Raw genomic sequence first — 19,906 nt, 5'->3', positions numbered from 1 at the left:
TGGCATCTGGCTCCATCACACCTTGGCAAATAGAGGGGAAGACATGGAAGTAGTGACAGACTTCACATTTCTGGGATCCAAGATCACTGCAGATGGTGACTGTAGCCATGAAATTAAAAGACGTTTGCTCCTTGGGAGGACAGCTATGGCGAACCTGGGCAGTATACTAAAAAGTAGAGACATCATCCTGCCAACAAAAGTCCTTATAGTCAAAGCGATGGTATTCCTAGTAGTAATATATGACCGTGAGAGCTGGACCATAAGGAAGGCCGAGCGCAGAAGCCCCTCCCCTCCCCAAACCCTGCCCTCCTCAGGCTCCACCCCCAAAATCTCCAGGTATTTCCCAACCTGGATCTGGCAACCCTACCTATGCACCAATGGCATGCCTGAAGTGTTTTTATGGTAAAGGATTCTGTGTATTTTTACTTCCACAGGAGAAGATAGCCCTTACGTAGTCTTCTGTTGTTTGAGGGAGGGTGTACCACTACAATAAAGGTAAAGGTAGTCCCCTGTGCAAGCACCAGTCGTTTTCGACTCTGGGGTGACGTTGCTTTCACAACATTTTCACGGCAGACTTTTTATGTGGTGGTTTGCCATTGCCTTCCCCAGTCATCTACACTTTCCCCCCAGCAAGCTGGGTACTCGTTTTACCAACCTCAGAAGGATGGAAGGCTGAGTCAACCTGGAGCCGGCTACCTGAACCAGCTCTCGCTGGGATCGAACTCAGGTCGCGAGCAGAGGGCTCCGACTGCAGTACTGCAGCTTTACCACTCTATGCCACGGGCCTCTAGCCACTAAACCACTAAAATACTGGTGCCTTAATTATAAAAAGAAATAATTTTGAACGAACTACTGGATGTTTTGTTGAAGAAAGAAGCATGTTGGGTTACATGACAATGTTTCAGTAGCAAAGAGTCAAGAAAGCTGTTTAGGAAAAACAGTATCTGCATAGTCTACTGCTTGACCTGGGGGTATTTCATGATTTCCTTTTGACGTGCTTCATGTTCAAGGCCAGAACCATTCCAATCACTGAGGTCACTTTTCTTCATCCTCTATTGCCCAACCATTGACAGGCATCCTAGAAATATATCATAAATGACAGGTTGGAAGGTCATTTGTATAAATTTAGACAAATTTGCACTATTTTGTGATATTTTGGAATCCCACTGGAATCTAGAAGTAGGGGATGGCCACCTCTAAGGTCTTGTGGAATTTTTTCCTACTCTTCCCAGATTTGTGGCATCAGAGATAAACAAAACCAATATCAAGAGGCATTAATATGAATATCAGGATTTTCAGACTTTGAGCAGATGTGGCTTTTTTGGAGCTAAGTAGAGTTTCCTTGGGCTTTATAGCTTTCTGTTCTAACTCAGTGAAATTACCCATATGTAATGCAGTAGAAATTTGTCTAGACCAGGGGTGGCCAAACTTGCTTAATGTAAGAGCCACATAGAATAAACATCATATGTTTGAGAGCCGCAAGACATGAACGTGATATGTTTGAGTGCTGCAAGACAGGAAGGAAGGGAGGGAGGGAAGAAGGAAGGAAAATAGATGGGGAAGGGGAGGGATGAAGAGGTGAAAAGAAAGCAACTTTAACTTTAAACGCATTTTCCAAGTCACTGGCTGGCTTGTCTTGGAGACATGATTTAAAGAGATAAATGCCTTCTCCAAGCCAGCTGACAGGGCAGTGGGGCCTTTGAGAGCCATACAAGGTATGTGAAAGCGCCACAAGTGGCTTCCGAGCCACTGTTTGGCCATCCCTGGACTAAATGCTGCTAAGGTTGCCAGACCCAAAGGGAGGCGGGGGTCCCCTGCTGCCAGGTACTGCTCCCCAGTTGCCCAACAGCTGGCTGCCAGGGGGATTTACCTGGAGAAAGAGAAAGACCTTGCTGCTGACATCACACAGGAAGTAACACCATCACAACCAGCAAAATCCAGGTGACACTCTGTGTAAAAACTCTATGGTAGAAACCAGTTTTACCATAGAGTTTTCCTCTAAGTATCAGTGTCACCTGGACATCACTGGTGTGATGACATCACTTCCATTGACGAGGCTTGGTCCTTTCTGTTTTTCTAGGTAAGTCTCCCCCGACCTGCTGGAAAATTATTTTGTGTGTGCATGCCCCAGGGCCTTCTTGGCTGTGGCACCAAAAACTTTGGAATTCTCTCCCCAGGGAGATTAGTCTGTCTCCCTCTTCTGGTGTATTTTGCCAGCAAGTGGAGATTTTGTTTTGTTTTGTTTTATCTGGCATACCTCCAATAACAGTTACTGGCTCTCCTTCTGGTGTTAAGTGTTCTTAATTGAATCATTTTTTTCATTTTAAATGTATTTTTTATTGTTCAAATGTTTTAATGCTTTTCTGTTTGCCACTTGTGGACTCCGACTGGGTGGAAAGGTGGCATTAAAATGTTTTTTTTTTTAAGTTTTGAAAGCTTTATTGAGACAAAAAAAATAGTCGTACAATGTTACATCAAAATTAGTAACTCATAAGTGAGACAGATACACCATCCCGATTGTAAAAGATGCAAAACAATTTAACAAATGGCAAAGGAAAATTTCTGATTTTATTTGGGCCGGAAAGAAACCAAGGATAAAGATGAAGATCTTAACGGATGCCAAAGAGAGAGGAGGTTTTCAACTTCCTGATCTAAGATTGTATCATGATGCGGTCTGTTTGACATGGATAAAAGATTGGATAATGCTGTTAGACAAAAAACCTTTATGGCTAGAAGCTCACGGAAATAAATTCGGCTGGCACGCGTACATGTACTATGGGAAGAATAAAATGGATGGTTTTTTCTCTCACCATTATGTTAGAAATACCTTACTAAGTACTTGGATAAAGTATAAGAAATATGGGGACGAGAGAAAACTGCTGTGGATAGTGCCAGCAGAAGTAATAAAAATAACAGCTGAATCCGATGAAGAAAGAGAAATGTCATATAATCAACTGCTCAAGATTCAAGGAGACAAAATTGAATTAAAAACCTCGGAAGAGCTAAATAACAAGTATGATTGGTTTCAAATGCAACAAATTAAAAGCTTGATGGAAAATGACATAAAATCGGAGGGAATTAGACGAGAACAAACAGAACTGGAAAGGGTCCTGCTAGGTGATAATGAAAAACTGATATCAAAAGTATATAAGTTATTATTGAAATGGTCTACAGAAGAAGAAGTAGTAAAGTCTCAAATGGTCAAATGGGCAATCAACGTGAACAGAGAAATACAAATGGATGCATGGGAACACCTTTGGAAGAACTCAATGAAGATATCAACTTGTCAGAGTATAAAAGAGAACTGTTTTAAGATGATGTACAGGTGCTTTATGACCCCGAAAAAGCTGGCTAAGATGAGCAAGAAAATGTCGGATAGATGTTGGAAATGTAAAAAACATGAAGGTTCTTTCTTCCATATGTGGTGGACATGTGAAAAAGCGAAAGAATACTGGAAGATGATACAACAAGAAATCTCCAAAATTTTGGGCTATGATTTTAAGAAAACTGCAGAGACGTTTTTGCTTGGATTACAATTAGAAAAATTGCCAAAGGAAGACAGGACTTTAATTTGGTACCTGCTATCAGCTGCTAGGACATTATACGCGCAGCTTTGGAAGCAAGAAAAAATACCGGAGAAATGGGACTGGACCATGAAAGTTTTATCGTGGTGTGAAATGGACAAACTAACTAGAACACTAAGAGACTATGATTTAGAGATATTCAAAAGGGAGTGGAGGAAATTTAAAGGATATATGGAGAAAGAGTGGAAAGTAAAAAGACATTGGACAATTTTTTAGTAGTAAGAACATATATATTGAATTTGGATCAGTTAGTAGTACCTTTAGTATTGAATTTGAATTTATAACCTCAGGGAAGTCAATATAGGAGGGAGGAGGGATTGAAATGTCATATGGGCTAATACTGAAATAATTAAGAAATAATTAAGTTGTGTAACCATATGCTATCAATAAATTGTTAAAACACATAAGTGAGACAGATACAACAAAAAAATAAGAAATGGAAAAGTTATGTTTCGCTGTAATACTGTTACAATCACAGTCCAGTTTGTGCATTCCATATTAACCAAAGCTATTAATACAATGTCAAGAGATCAATATATCATGTTAACTCCATCTAGAAAAGTCGAATATTCTTCATGTGGTGTCAAGCTTTCCAAGAAAGGAAACCAAATGGTTTCAAAAATAAGGGTGAGTTGTGTTTGAGTTGGAAGTTGCAAGGGAGTCTGATAAAATGCTTTAAATAAATGAATGAGTAAATACATTCGGGGGCAGTCATTTCATGACAAACAACGTGTGTGTCATGATCACTCCCTGAGTTCGAAGTCATCGGGCTTTCTCCCTGTCAGACTTTAAGAAAATTTCAAACAAGATGTTTGAAACAGCATTGCATCATCTCACCCATCCCTTCTCAGTCCTTACTGAAGATCTTCAGCATCTTCTCTGCCAGGCCATCTGGGATTTCATCTGAACAGCAGCTCGTGTGGTATTTATCTTCACTTGGGACCTGTAACCAAGCCCAAGCCCACAGAGACAACAGGCTGGTGCAATTAAAACCTTCTGTCTTCTCTATTAAGTTGAGGCTGACTAAAACAACAACTGTTGTGGGAAGAGCTACTCTTTTGTTTGCCCCAACTCCCAGACACAGCTCCAAATCATCCCGTCTTAGCATTAGTCTCTAAGTAATTTCTAATGATTGTTCAGTACGTTGACAAGCATTATATCATGCAGAGGGGACTAAACCATCCTTACAAGAACATCTGCCTGTCAGTGAATACTTCATACTCCTGTAACTTCCTGCCAGAAGGAAAAAAAACCAGTGAGACTGTCCCTTCTTACCTCTGGTGAGGGAGGAATAGCATCTGCTCCACACCATGCCTCAGTGGTTTTAATTACCCTCTCCTTTAACTATTCCTAGAGGATGGGGAAGTGTGTGGCTCTCGCATCCTCCATTGCTTTATATCTTGCAAGGTCACAACTTCAGGGCACACCAGACACAAACACCACCAGCCCAAGTCGGTAGCCTTCTGCTGGTAGGCTGATTGAGAGCTAAATAAGTGGGTGTGATCAGGGGTCATTCCGTAGAAAAAGAGGTGCCAGAGCTCATTAGCACAACTCATTTGCATAACTCATTTGCATATGCCACACACCCCTGACATCACCGGAAGATGGATTAAAGTATATCAGTTCAGCATCTACTTTGAAATGCTTCTTAAATTATCATTGTCCTCATAACACCTTACTCCCATCAAACTTTTAAAATTACTTTCTCCTATGTGGCCACAGTGGCATGAAGAAGATTTTCATCAGTCAGCTTTATATGTTTGGCTATTTTCCCATTTTCATGAGGAAAAATATTAGAAAATTTGTCATATCTTAGAGTTCAGGGGGTTTGAACAATGGGGAGGGGTTGGGGGGGGGGTTAAGAAAGATCACAATAAAATTTAGAGGTTCCGGAGCTCCATATAATCCTGTGGGCCCATAGGATAGAATGGAGGAATGGGGTTGCAGTGACTCCAGAGAAGGGGTTGACCTGCTACCCGTGCCTCTCAGAATCTCCTAGAGGCATGGGGTGGGGGGAGGTCCTTCTCCCACTTTTGCACCCCAGGGGAAGGATGTCCCCCCCTCATGCCTCTTGGAGACTCTGAGAGGCCTGCACAGAGGCGGGCAGGCAGATGTCACCAAGTCACATGGGGTGCCCATTTCAGCACCCCCAGAAGGCCAGCACCCTAGGCCAGTGGTCCCCAAACCTTTTGGCACCAGGGACCAGTTTTGTAGAAGACAGTTTTTCCATGGACTGGGGTGGGGGGGCATGGTTTCAGGATGATACAATTGTGCGCTTTATTTCTATTAGTTTGGTGTAGTGGTTAAGTATGCAGAATCTTATCTGGGAGAACTGGGTTTGATTCCCCACTCCTCCACTTGCAGCTGCTGGAATGGCCTTGGGTTAGTCATTGCTCTGGCAGAGCTGTCCTGGAAAGGGCAGCTGCTGTGAGAGCTCTCTCAGCCTCACCCACCTCACAGAGTGTCTGTTGTGGGGGGAGATAAGATGGAATTCTGGAGATCCCCAGGCCCCACCTGGAGGCTGGCATCCCTACAAAGTGCTGATGCAGTTGAATGAAGCTTGTCTTTAAAAAAAATACATATAAATGAAAGTAAGAGAAAATCTGTGGAGATTTTAAATGGAACTGTACCCCTGAGGTGCGGAGAGAAACAAGGAGGTTGGACTCCCTGCTAGATATGGCCTTTGTATTCTTACAAACACTTGCCTGCCTACACACACACACACTTAAAGACAGCTTCTCAATGAAACAAAAAACCCACTTATCTGTGCAAAGATCTCCTAAACTGTATTAAAAAATATAAATCTCTCTGCCAGGCAATCCTTCATCTTCTACAAGGGATGGAGATTAAAATTAAATTCCTAGAAATCCTCAAGCATTTCTGAACAAGACATAAAGAATAACCTGAGGCAGAACAAGGGTGAGGTTTGTTTCTGCTCTTGCCTTTTTTATTTAAACATAATTCAGTGGAAACCAGTGTGTTCTAGAACTACACTTACTCAAGACAAATGGGATATGTGCTTTTCATATGAGCTTCATCTCTTAATCTTATATCTCAGAAAGTTGGTTAGTTGGTTTCTGGATAGCCTGTGATGAGTACAGTTGCAGCTGCACAGCTTCCATGAACAAAGACAAACGACTTTTAGTAGGGATGGGGTCTATGATTACAGTCACTTGACATCTCCGCACTGCTCCACCGCCTCAAGGGATATGGAGGCAGCATTCTACAGCTGTCAACAGGATGCTAAACTGGCTGCCTATTTATTCAGAAAAGCCCCCTGGCCTCCAACTGAGGCCAGGGAAGTAGAACCTGCTCAGGATTGCTGGATTTGGGTTGGAAATATCTGGAAATTTGGAGGTGGGGTGAAGCCTAAGCAGGGGTGGAATTCTAGCAGGAGCTCCTTTACCTATTAGGCCACACACCCCTGATGTAGCCAGTTCTCCAAGAGTTTACAAAAAAGAGCTTTGTAAGCTCTGGGAGGATTGGCTACCCCAGGGGTGTGTGGCCTAATATGCAAAGGAGCTCCTGCTAGAATTCCACCCTGAGCCTAAAGAGGGCAGGGTTTGGGGAGGGGCTTCAGTGGGGCGTAATGCCATAGAGTCCACCTTCCAAAGCACTCACTTTCTCCAGGTGAACTGATCTCTCTCACCTGCAGATCAGTCATAATCAATGTTCCCTCTAAGCTGAGCTAGTGTGAGCCAGATCACAATTTTTTAGCCTCCAGCTCACACATTTTTGTCTCAGCTCAGGAAAAATGGCTCCAGAGCAAACTAATTCATGCAGTAACTCACAATTTTAATGCCAGTAGCTCACAAAGTAGAATTCTTGCTCACAAGACTCCGCAGCTTAGAGGGAACACTGGTCATAATAGTAGGAAAACTTCAGCTACTACCTGGAGGCTTATCAAAAAAAGAAAAAACCATGAATAATAACTAATAGAACACTTAAGCTATATTCCAACTAATCTTAATGATATATATTAAATCAATATATAGACATTTCCTACAAGCAGACCTCAGATTCAGCAGGAGCTCACAGAATTGTAGCTCCTGAACCTTTCTGAGGGTTCCCCCTCCTCCTCCCCACCTACCTACCTTGTCCATTGAATAGTAGATGCAGCTGCATAACAATCCCTGGATTAGGAGAGCAGGCAGGCAGCCAGCCAGCCACCAGGGGCTTTGCCACACCCCCAGCAGCCCTCATTAACCCCTGGAGAAGCCCACACCACCCTTTCTCTACTTCTTATGGGATTTTGGGTGGTGGGTGGCTTGCTGCTGGCCTTTTAACTGGGGGGGGGGTCAAGGAGAGTCCCAGGTGAGCAAGGCCTTCTTGGGCTGGTTGGGTTGTTTTTGCTTGGTGGGGGGCAGCATATGCTAATGAGTAATGCTAATGAGCTCCACCACCTATTTTTCTACAAAACAACCCCTACCCACAAGTCAAATAAGCATAAATACAATGAGATAGATTTAAAATGGCAATGAGCTCACAACAATTTTGTACAACAAAGTGCTGGTGCAGAGAAGTCTCTGTGTTCCTTCAAAGTCCATAAAGTGCCAAGAATATAGTAACTGGATGTCACTGTCCACCTCCACGTAGCTTGCTAACTGTTCAGCTCATTTCAGTCATCTTCCTCATGGAGGGGTAGTAGACTGTCCACTATTTCCATATTCCAAACCATTTGCAGCCCTTAACAGTATGAACAAGCACAATATCCTTCCAGTGCAGATCCACTTCCCTCCTTCAGAGGCACGATTTCCCCTCCATTTTGCTTTTCACTTCTGAGAGCTACGCTAGGTATCTGTTTGCTTCTTCCTGAAAAACTCAGGCTGTCCCACCCTGTCACAGTATGATATTTTGGCTGTTGGCTCAGCTTGTACGGAAAAGGCTCTATGTTCCTTTGAAGTCCATAAAGTGCCAAGAATATAGTAATTGGACATCACTCTACCTCTTGCTATGTAGCTTGCTCATTTCAGTCATCTTTTTCACAGAGGAGAAGTAGACAGTCCACCATTTCTCCCTTTATCTTAAACTTAAATGGCATCCAAGGCCATTCAATTTCAAAATATTCAACATGGAGGGGAAAGATCAGATGAAATCAGGAGTAAAATTTCTGAGTGAGGAAGGAGGAGGAAGAGGAGAAAAGAAGAAGATGGTGATGATTATGTTGATTTATACCCTGCCTTTCACTCAGAGCAGTTTACAATGTCCTGCTCTGAGTGAACTGCTCTTGAGAGAACAGTTCTGAGAGAACTGTGACTGACCCAAGGTCACCCAGCAGCTGCATGTGGAGGAGTGGGGCATCAACCCCAGTTCTCCAGATCAGAGTACACCACTCTTAACCACTGCACCAAATCAGCTCTCAGAACTCTGAAGTAAATGAGCATATGCACAGACTTTAGTTCATATGTTTCAGAGCTACCTCATTGATTTAACTGGTTAGGGAAATTTCTTCTCTCACTAGATGATCGATCCTCTTTTCTTGGCCTGAATGGGAGTCTTTTTCTAACTACCCACTCTGCCTTTCTCCGTTCAGCTGATGCTAACCCCTCAGATCCCTTGGACTGTCACTCAAGGCTCTCTGGCTCTGTGAGGAATTAACCGTTCACAGTCCTTTACCTGTTTGTACAGCACTTCTAAGCTGTTCAAAGGGCAATCCATCACAGCTCCTCTTATATTCTTATAACTGTTACTGATTTCTCTAAATTTATGAATAACACCAGCAGAACAGCTCTTAACCTTCCCTCGTGCACATATGTGATCTTTCAGAGCACTTTACTCACAAATTCTCAGAGAAAATTAAATAAACCATGTGTTACAACTAGGTCAACACATTTGATTATGAGAAAGGAGCAGAGACTTCCTTGAGGACCAATGAATTGGGGAGACAGGCATCAAAAGACAGGACTGAAGCAATCAGATCCTGGAAAGGATGCAGGAAAGCCTGGGAAAATGACTACATCAAAGGCTAGGACTGCTGTGCACAGAAGAAAAAATTCTGTAAGCAGTTCTCATGCTTGCACTCCAGCCCAAGGGACTTTGGTTCCTGTTAACACCTTGGCCCCAGTCCATGGAAGAGAGAGGATGGCATGTATCCTACCACTCCACTAAGCAAATTGTAAAGCCTTCTTCCAGCCTAAGAAGCCTTCCTCCTGCTTAAGTATCTCTTCCATTTTTTATTTAAACAGCTGGATGCTATAAGACAGGGGTGTCGAACTTGATGGGGAAAATTTACCGTTTGGAATTCTATTTCTTTATCTCAAACAGTTTGATGGATCGCGGATCGAATAAGCATTGAGAGGCATTTAATGTGAAAGCAAAAATATATTTATTACTACAGGGCAAGGGTACTGGGAGGTAAGAACTACATCCTAACACAAAGAAAACACGGCTAAGAGAGAAGACAGGGAGAGCACACTTCCCGCTCCTTCTTGACCTTTATAGGCTGCTTAAACAAAGGAGTCACCTGACTAACTGACCAAACAAAAGAACAAGTTTTCCCGCTTTTAGATCTTGATTGACAGCAGTCAGGATCTTCTTCCTAGGTCATGCAGACAATAGGGAATCTGGCACAGTATTAATCCTATAATGACTGGAACTTTAGAACATTGCAAAGGACATACAGAACAGATACATAATTCCAACAGAACTCACATTATGAGGACCAGATCTGACATAAATGAGACCTTGTCAGGTTGGGCCATGAGTGTACCTATTTAAGATTAGATAGCAGAGATAAAAACTTTATAAAGGACACAGATAAACACAATTAAAGATTTAAAAAAAAAAACTTAAAACTTGCTTAAAACATTAGCACTTGTGGGTCTTAAAGGTGCTTTCTTTGTATTTCTCCCATGGGATTCAGGGAACTAGGCAAAGGAAGCTCTGTCTCTTTCCTTCCTTCCCCAGGCAACTAAGAGGGGGAGAAGCCTCAGCCAATAGAAGGAAGAGAGGCTTGGCTTAGTAGCTCTGCAGTGCGATAGAGAGAGCCTGGCAAAGCAACTCTGCCCCCCCTCCTCCCCAAGGGAGGAGTTTCAGCCAATGGAGAAAGTAAAGGTTTTGCTCTGTAGTTCCTGTGTGATTGCAAAATAAGCTATTATGCAGAAGGAAGCAAGAGAGAGAGAGAAGGGAGATGACAGCCAATTGCTTGGGGGCCTGATAGTAGCCCTCCGGGGGCCTGATATAGCCCCCGGGCTGCATGTTTGACACCCCTGCAGAGATACCCAAACAGCTGGATGCTATAAGAGATGTAACAGTGGAGGGGGTGGAAAGACATAGGTGCTGTAACTACAGTTGCCAGGGTGTTTTTTTTTTTTTTAAAGAATCTGCTTTTGCTTCTGTCTTCAAAAGCAGCTTGACATGTGGATATTGTATTTGTGTAAACTACTGTCAAGTCACAGACAGCTTACAGTGACCCCAGCAAGGGGCTTTTGAGATAAATCTGAAGTGGAGATGGTTTGCCATGACCTTCCTCTGCAGAGTCTTCCTTGGAGGTCTTCCCGAGCACTGACCCGGCTTAGCTTCCAAGATCTGACAAGATTGGGCTATACCATGCTGCCTCCCTCCCCCTGTGGACAGTAGGTTGCTGTAATTATCTTCTTATTACGGAGTCACAGAAGCGTAGTTCAGTAAAAGTTAGTGACCTTGATTGAATCTTTTCTTGCCATGAAGATAAAGTGATGGGCAAACCTATACGGTATGCTAGCTTACTTTCTGGATGCTAGGCTGCTAATAAGGGATACTGGCACCGATCCAATAAATAAAAGTGGCACCTAAACGCCCCCCAGGGGCACATAGGTTTTGGTCTTTGACTCTTAGCAAGCTGTATTATGCTTACCTTAGATCTTTTCCTAACATAGCCTTGGAAACCCACAACAGCCCAGGCACTACAACGTGAGTTAAAGAGGATGGTTTCCTACAGATCACCCCCAAGTGGGTCAACCCCGCTGTTCCCTGTATCTGCATCTGGCTTGAGTGAACGTCACAACTGCCAGGGGGCATTGTCAGATCAGTTGCATCACGGGGAATAACACAGTGGCATACTTCAGTGATAGATTGAGCAGTGCTAGGTTGAGAAGATGTTGGTGTGCCAACAAGATGGGCAGTGGAGGACATGAAGGTTATACGTGGACAGATGGCAGTGGGTGTAGAGCCCTAGTGGCACAGCCAGCACCTCACCTCAGTTCCCTGGGCAGAAGACCAGCCCTGAGAGACGAGAGAACTAGTCTGCCGGGATACAGTTCAGCATGTGTGCTAGGAGTTGCCTATCCCTCTCACTAGGCTTTCCTCCCTTGTGAGTCCCTGCTTCTTTCAGGGGGATCTGTTCCGCATGTTTTTGCTCCCTCTAGTGGTCAGTTCAATATTACACTGGCTTATGCCCGGCATATTTCTTTGCAGATTTAAACTGCAGGGTTTTTTGCCAGAAATAAAGCAGTGTAATATCGAATCAGCCACTAGAGGGAGCAGAACAGGTAGGAACAGAACAACCCCCCCCCCACTCCCCCACCTCAAGAAACAGGAACTTAACAAACAAGGAAAATGAAAATTAGGAAAAGTGCATTGTTTTAAGATTTTACTGGCAGGTAGATAAAAGGGTGAGAAACATACCTGGTTGAAAGAGAGATGCTGAAAGGCACAGACGCCCTGCCAGAAAAAAGGTTCTTTTTTTTCTCCTCCTCATATCATTCAAATAATAAAGAGTAATATCCTTCTCTCCCTGGCCACTGTAACTTTTAAAATTTGAAGATATAAACATGGTCTTTTACAATGCTGTAAATCCCCCAAACTGTACCATATGAAAAAAACCTTGGGGCATTGCAAAATGTTACAGTCTCATATTACTATAGCATCCCTAGCACTGCTTTTTTGCAATGAGTTTCCTTATACCTGCCTTGTTCACTTCATGCACTTGCAGTTTGGTTTGGAGGTTCAGGAAATTAATCACTTGTGAGGCTTTGGTTCCCTGAGAGAGTCCTTGCTAAAATTTTTGTGGCAGAGATTAATTAAAGAGAGCTCCCTGGAAGAATTCCCTTCATTCTCTTTCCCTAGAAGGCATACATGCTTCAGCAAATACCCACAGCTGCTACAAACTCTTTGAGGGGTAAGAGCAAGTGTAAGCCTTTACCATACAGGTAGAGTCTATATATTTTAAAAATTGCAGAATATTCAGCAGAAAGACTCACCCCACAGAGGTTAATTCAAAGGCAGTCTTCCTTACTGTCGAATAGCTGTTGTTGCCAGGTACAATTTAAGAAATATCTGGGGACTTTGGGGGTGGAGCTAGTAGCAAGTTTGTGACAAGCATAATTGAACTCCAAAGGGAGTTCTGGCCATCACATTTAAAGGGACTGCACACCTTTTAAATGCCTTCTCTCCATTGGAAATAATGAAGGATAGGGGCACCTTCTTTTGCGGCTCATGGAATTGGACCCTCTGGTCCAGTCTTTTTGAAATTCGGAGGGTGTTTTGAGAAGAGGCATTGGATGCTATGCTGAAAATTTGGTGCCTCTACCTCAAAAAACAGGCCCCCCAGAGCCCCAGATACCTGCGGCTCAATTCTCCATTATACCCTATGGGAATCAGTCTCCATAGGGAACAATGAAGAGCTCAGCAGACATTTCCCTCCCCCCCTTGCTTTCTGGTGACCCTGAAGTGGGGTGAGGGCCTCCAAATTAGGGAATCCCCCACCCCACCTGGGGATTGGCGAACCTACTGTCAAAGTGGAAGATAAAGGAATTGCAGCTGTCCCACCCACTTCCCCCAGTCTTTCCCTCTGAACACACACCCATAGCATACCTGAACATCTGCTGTTAATGTAAGATGAAGGAGAATGCAGAGAAGTGTCCAGCTCTTTTGTTGCATAGATGTCAGGGGAAATCTGGAGTCTGCAGATTTCTTCTTATGTCTATGCAAGAAAAAGAGCTAAAGACCTACTTTTTCTTTTATTGCGTGATCAAGAGACTAGTACATTTATTGCATCATTATAATGCTTCTGCAATCTAGCTATCTCTGATTTTTTAAAAAGCCTCTATAAAAGTCTGGGTGGGGGGAGAATGGCAGCCACAGGGACTGAAGTGAATAGCACCCAATGAAGGATGGACATGGAAAAATGCACATTTTCTTATCCATATTTGTGCTCAAAGGCGCTTTTGCCCACAGTTGTTCCAAAAAGATCCTCTCAAATCAAGTTCAGGAAAGATGGCACAAAAGTAGAGAAAAAACACAGCAGTAGAATGAATGGAAGATGATATCATGTGTACGTTCCTGAAAACAGGGCTGTAGTAAGGGGGAAAAAATCAGCGGAAAACATCTGTGTGCAAACAGCACAGATGTGGCAGCAGCAGATCGGTATGTTTAAACTTTCCAGAGACGACTCCAGCCCAGTTGCCCTCAGGGCAGCTATTTTTAAGTGGCACAAACTAGGGTTGCCAGGTCCAGGGCTTTTTTTGTAGCAGGAACTCCTTTGCATATTAGGCCACACACCCCTGATGTAGCCAATCTTCAAAGAGCTTACAGGGTCTTAGTAAAGGGTCTACTGTAAGTTCCATGAGGATTGGCTACATCAGGGGTGTGTGGCTTAATATGCAAAGGAGTTCCTGCTACAAAAAAAGCCCTGGCCAGGTCCAATTTAAGAAATATCTGGGGACTTTGAGGGTGGAGCCAGGAGACATTGTAGGTGGTGCCAAGAGCAAGGTTGTGACAAGCATAATTGAACTCCAAAGGGAGTTCTGGCCATCACATTTAAAGGGAAAGCACACCTTCTAAATGGGTTTGAATATTAAACACCCCCCCCCAAAAAAACCCTATGTTTAATCTACCTTGAGCCAGCATGGGGTAGTAGTTAAGAGCTGTGGACTCTAATCTGGAGAGCCCAGTTTGATTCCCCACTCCTCCTCCACATGAAGCCTGCTGGGTGACCTTGGGCCAGTCCCAGTTCTCTCAGACCTTACAAGACGCCTGTTGCGGAGAGAGGAAAGGAGAAGCAAAGTGGTTGTAAGGTGTTGCAATGGGGTAAAAAACTTTCTCACTTTGAGTGCCTGTGAGAAAAGCAAACTATGAATAACCTGAATGAATTAAAAATAAATACAAGTTTTTGAGTGAATGGTCAAACTGGCCCCCGTTTTTCTCTTGACCACAGAATGCACCAATGTACCCAAAGTCTGTGTTATGTCTTGGCTTGTTTTCTTATAAGGTAAAGGTAGTCCCCTGTGCAAGCACCAGTCATTTCCGACTCTGGGGTGATGTCCCATCACTACGTTTTCACTGCAGTCTTTTTATGAGGTGGTTTGCCATTGCCTTCCTCAGTCTCTACACTTTACCCCCAGCAAGGTGGGTACTCATTCTACTGTCCTCAGAAGGATGGAAGGCTGAGTCAACCTAGAGCCAGCTACCTGAACCCAGCTTCCGCTGGGATCAAACTCAGGTCGTGAGCAGAGAGTTCAGACTGCAGTAGTGCAGCTTTACCACTCTGCACCATGGGGCTCTTTAATTTTTTTTTATACCTTGCTGCATAGCGACTGGCTGGGGGGGCATGCCTGGACTTGTCCTCCAAGACACAGTGGGAGCTTGGTGTTTAGAACAATTGACCACTAGGATTGTGGAATCCGCAGGCCGGGCTGCTGCAGACAACCAATAGGGTGCCTGGGGGTCAGTTTGAACCTTCCAATAGTTTGGGGAGTAGGTGAAGTTTTAGGCTGCGGCCTGTGTGTTGCAGTTATTTGCTGGAATCAGTGTTCCCTCTAAGCTGAGCATGAGCCAGCCCACAGATTTTTAGCCTCCACCTCACACATTTTTGTCTTAGCTCAGGAAGGATGACCCCAGAGCACAGTAATTTGTGCAGTAGCTCACAACTTTAATGTCAGGAGCTCACAAAGTTGAATTTTAGCTTACAAGACTGCAGCTTTGAGGCAAAAAATCACAATAAGATGAGCTGATCACCAGCACTCCCTCTAAGCTCCTGGCATTAAAGTTGTGAGCTGCCGCATAAATTATGTAATGTAATGTAATGTAAAATTTTATTTATATCCCGCCCTCCCCCGCCGAAGCAGGCTCAGGGCGGCTAACAGCATTTCAAGTAAACAATACAATAATAAAAACATTAAATTCACATTAAAATTCACATTAAAAACCAGTCAATAGTCAATAATTAATTAAAACATTCCTAAATTAACACTGGCGGTAAACATTAAATTCAGTTATTGGTGAACGCCTGTTTGAAGAGGGCGGTCTTGCAGGCCCTGCGGAACTGGTCTAAGTTATTGTGTACTGGGGCTATTTTTCCTGAGCGAAGACAAAAAGGTGCAAGCTGGAGGCTAAAAATCTGTGAGCTAGCTCATGTTAACTCAGCTCAGAGGGAACACTGCTGATCTCTATGCTTGGTGCCCTCATCCTTACCATTGAACCCAGTATATAACAGCCTGGTAGCAGAAAGTAGCTGGGAGTTGGTCAGATGAGTGAGGTGTCTGTTCTATGAAGGGCGACTTGCAACTTGCAGAATCAAATCCTTACATGTTGTGAAACTTGCTGGATGGCATCGGGTCAATCATTTTCCTTCAGCCTAACCTACCTCTCACACACTTGATCTTAGCCAAAAGGCCGAGAAGCAGGGGTGGAATTCTAGCAGGAGCTCCTTTGCATATTAGGCTCTTTTTTGTAAGCTCTTGGAGGAGCGGCTACATCAGGGGCCTAATATGCAAAGGAGCTCCTGCTAGAATTCCACCTCTGCCAAGAAGTGATGAACCTACCTCACAAGCAGGGCTGCCATGTGCCTGCTAGGAAGGGGGGTCCCCCACTGACATTCCCTGTTCCTGCTGGTACTCAGTGGAGTGCTGTGTGTGCGGGTGTGTGAACAAATGTGGAGGACATGGCATTGTGAAGCACCAGTTCCAGCTAGGAACCTGGCCGTGATTTTGCCACACTGCACAATTCTCTTGAAATTGCCCAAGTCTCTATGAGTTTGGGGTTTTTTTATCATATGGTTTTGGGAACCTCCTAGAACGTTTTGGTGATGACACTTATGCAAAAGAAACCGTTCCAAAGTGCTGTGCACCTTAACATTGATTATAGTTCAGGAAATAATCATCAGTTCATACATATCAAATAGGATTACACATTTATGATAAAAGAAATGAGAACACAACCCTTGTAAAAAGATCAGATGGACAATATAATCACATTTAAGTGGTAGAAATGCTGTAAAGTCCAAGAAGACGTATCTAATGTCCAAAAGTCCAAGATGTTCCAACAAAGACTTCCAGACATGTGCTTTTCATTTTGAGTGTCCTCTTTTACTAATGGACCGCACATCGTTCACAAGAACTACTCCAGCGGACACCTTAAAGTAGAACTAGAGACACAACAAAAACTTCATCCGTTTGTCTTCAACACTTGTTCTTACAAAAATCCTCTGTGTTGCTTACTTCTAATCCCAGACTCAAATCTAGTTTCAAAGAGACCCGAAGGAAGGAAGGAAGGAAGGAAGGAAGGAAGGAAGGAAGGAAGGAAGGAAGGAAGGAAGGAAGGAAGAGCTTTTAAGTTTCTGAGCAGTATAGGATCTATGAAGCCCTTAACTTTTTGCTTCCTTCTTTTCAAATGTGTACATTTTGCAAATAGCATGGCAGTTAAGTGGAATGCAATAACTGAGTCTCCGTTTTTGCTGTTTTCAGTGTAAGTTTTCCTTTGCCTTTGAATGATTTATTTTCAGAGACCACCGTGGTTCCAACAATACCTGGTCTTTTTCATAGCTTGTGACGTTAAGACATGACAAGAGAATGGAGTGCAGCAATTAAATGTTAATAATGTGCTCTGAGATGGGCTTTAACAACTCCAAATGGGTACTTAAAGTGTGCCCTGAATGGACCTGATGCTATTACACTGATGACTGTTGGATGTTCAAAGTCTTAAAAATGCTCAGAGTAAATATTTTATAACAACACACAGGAAGGTCTCAGTTCTGAACAGAATACCCCCGTGTGCCAGCTACATTCTTCAGTCAGACTTCACTACAGCACTCCTTTTTTAGGACTATCGGCTCAGGAACAACTAGCCCATGGGCTTCTCCCATGGTTGGGCCACACCTTCAGAAAGGTCTACCAGAGTGGGTGTGAAGAAGGGCACCTCCACTCACAACAGTCAGGAAGAGGAAGACATTATTCCAAAAAGTTTCTGGTGGAGAATAAACTTATTTTAATTCTGTGCATTTTCTAATCTATGATCAGTGTATTTTTAAAATAGGGATGCCAGCTCTGAATTGCAAAATACCTGGAGCTGGGGTGTTGAACTCATTTGTTATGAGGGCCGGATTTGACATCTTCTTCTCTCTTGAATTAGTATTAACACGGGGGGGGGGGGGAGGTGCAATGATGGAGTATGAGATATCGGTCCACACCTGTGTGATTGTTGTCACTTCAGTTTTCATCACAGCTGAGATACACAAAACCAGCACAGCTGAAATGGGTTTTTGGAGATGACTTGATGGGGGAATTTAAAACTTCTGTCTGTAGCTTTGATCTCTGATGGTTAACTGACACATGCCAGCCGCTATGTGATGATGTGATGAGTGTCTGGTCCCTCTGCCATCTCCCCTTTCAAATGTGGTTACCTAAATAAAGTCGTCTTGGATAGAAATGATAAACCCCCATATAAAACCAACCTTCAGTGCCATAGAAACTCACAAAGGTCCCACTGAGAGCCAGAACATAGGTTTTAATAGAGCTTTTCACTTTTATTTTCTTCTTATTCTCTGGACTATTTGGTTTCATTAGGCTATTATTTCTAAGCTGTGTCTATAACCAGGATGATAAGCCCGTAGGGATTTTTCTTTCTTTCAGCATCACTCATGTACAGGACCAGTGTCTGAATATAACTTATTAAAACATGAATGATTTATAATAATCAGGAGTAATGCGGTTGGGTTCTGTGATTCCAGTCTGCCAACGGAGGAGGAGGAGGAAGAAGATGAAGAAGGCTGCAGATTTATACCCCACCCTTCTGTCTGAATCAGAGTCTCAGAGCGGCTTACAATCTCATTTATCTTCTTCCCCCACAACAGACAGCCTGTGAGGTAGGCGGGGCTGAGAGAGCTCTCCCAGAAGCTACCCTTTCAAGGACAGCTCTGCCAGAGCTATGGCTGACCCAAGGCAGCAGCTGTAAGTGGAGGAGTGGGGAATCAAACCTGGTTCTCCCAGATAAGAGTCCAAACACTTAACCGCTACACCACACTGGCGCTCTGACACCTTTCTCTGACACAAGAAACCTACTTGCAAGGACAAGGAGTTTCAGAGCCAAATTGAAAGATATTGCATCTCTGAGTCTGGAGCCACAGAGCTCTTTTAATAACCTGCTTCTTTACTTTTAAAATCTCCACGGAAGCCCAGTCCTACTGGCAGGGCCAGCCCTGCCAAAAGGCAAACTAGGTGACTGCCTAGGGTGCTGGCCTTCGGGGGGTGAAGAACAGGGTGCCCCCCATGTGCCCTGGTGACATTATCAGTGCAAGGGGGGCACCAGAAGTTAACCTAGGGTGCCAGACAATCTAGGGCCAGCCCTGCTACTAAAGACTATGGCAAGGGGATAAAGCTGCCAGGTCCCCTCCCCGCACTAGCCACCAGAAGGGGACGGAGGGCTAGGGTTGCCAGCTCCAGGTTGGGAAACTCCTGGAGATTTGGAGCCAGGGCCTGGGGAGGACAGGGACCTTCCTCAGTGGGGTACGGTGCCTCTATTTTCTCCAGGGGAAATGATCTCTGTAGTTTGGAGATGAGCTGTAATTCTGAGGATCCCCAAGTCCCATTTGGAGACTGGCATCCCTACAAGGAGGGGGGAATGGGGGGGGGAGAGAGAGAGAGAGACGCGTCTGTCTCCCCTGGTGGTGTTGCCAACCTCCAGGCAGTGGATGGAGATCCCTTGCTATTACAACTGATTTCCAGGTGACAGAGATCAGTTCACTTGGAGAAAATGGCCGCTCTGAAAGGTGGACTCTACGGCTGAAGCCCCTCCCCTTCCTGAGCCCCACCTTCCTCGGGCTCCACCCACCCCAAATATCCTGGTATTTCCCAACGCAGAGCCAGCAACCCAACCCCCTGGTGTTGTTGGAGGGAGAAATATCTCCCTTTCTGATGACTTACAGGCGTCGTTATTAGCAAGTGAAAACACAGAGACCATGAATAAGCGCAAAGAAGGACGGTGCCAAGGCAATTTTTTCAAACCCTCCAAAATTAAAATGTCAAACATTACCGAGGCTGAAGGAGTATTAATAATCCCTTTAAAAACGGATCAGAGAACATTATGTAAAGCCCGATGTCTGTTATTACCTCAGCATTGGTCCTTCCCCC

At 44.0% G+C, this 19,906-nt stretch overlaps 1 protein-coding gene across 1 annotated transcript in view; it reads right to left on the bottom strand.

Annotated features, from left to right (window-relative positions):
• RNF152 (ring finger protein 152) overlaps nucleotides 1–12,841 on the bottom strand; it is a 130,003-nt gene extending 117,162 nt beyond the window's left edge. The window contains exon 1 of the mRNA XM_060244284.1: nucleotides 12,764–12,841. The gene's annotated coding sequence lies outside the window, so the exon portion shown is untranslated. The remainder of the gene's footprint in view (nucleotides 1–12,763) is intronic.
• Between the last annotated feature and the right edge of the window lie 7,065 nt (nucleotides 12,842–19,906).

The sequence above is a fragment of the Heteronotia binoei genome, chromosome 7 (assembly GCF_032191835.1).
Source record: "Heteronotia binoei isolate CCM8104 ecotype False Entrance Well chromosome 7, APGP_CSIRO_Hbin_v1, whole genome shotgun sequence".
NCBI classification, from domain to species: domain Eukaryota; kingdom Metazoa; phylum Chordata; class Lepidosauria; order Squamata; family Gekkonidae; genus Heteronotia; species Heteronotia binoei.
The sequence above is the reverse complement of the archived record's forward strand: the minus strand, read 5'-3'. Positions and strand labels throughout refer to the sequence as shown.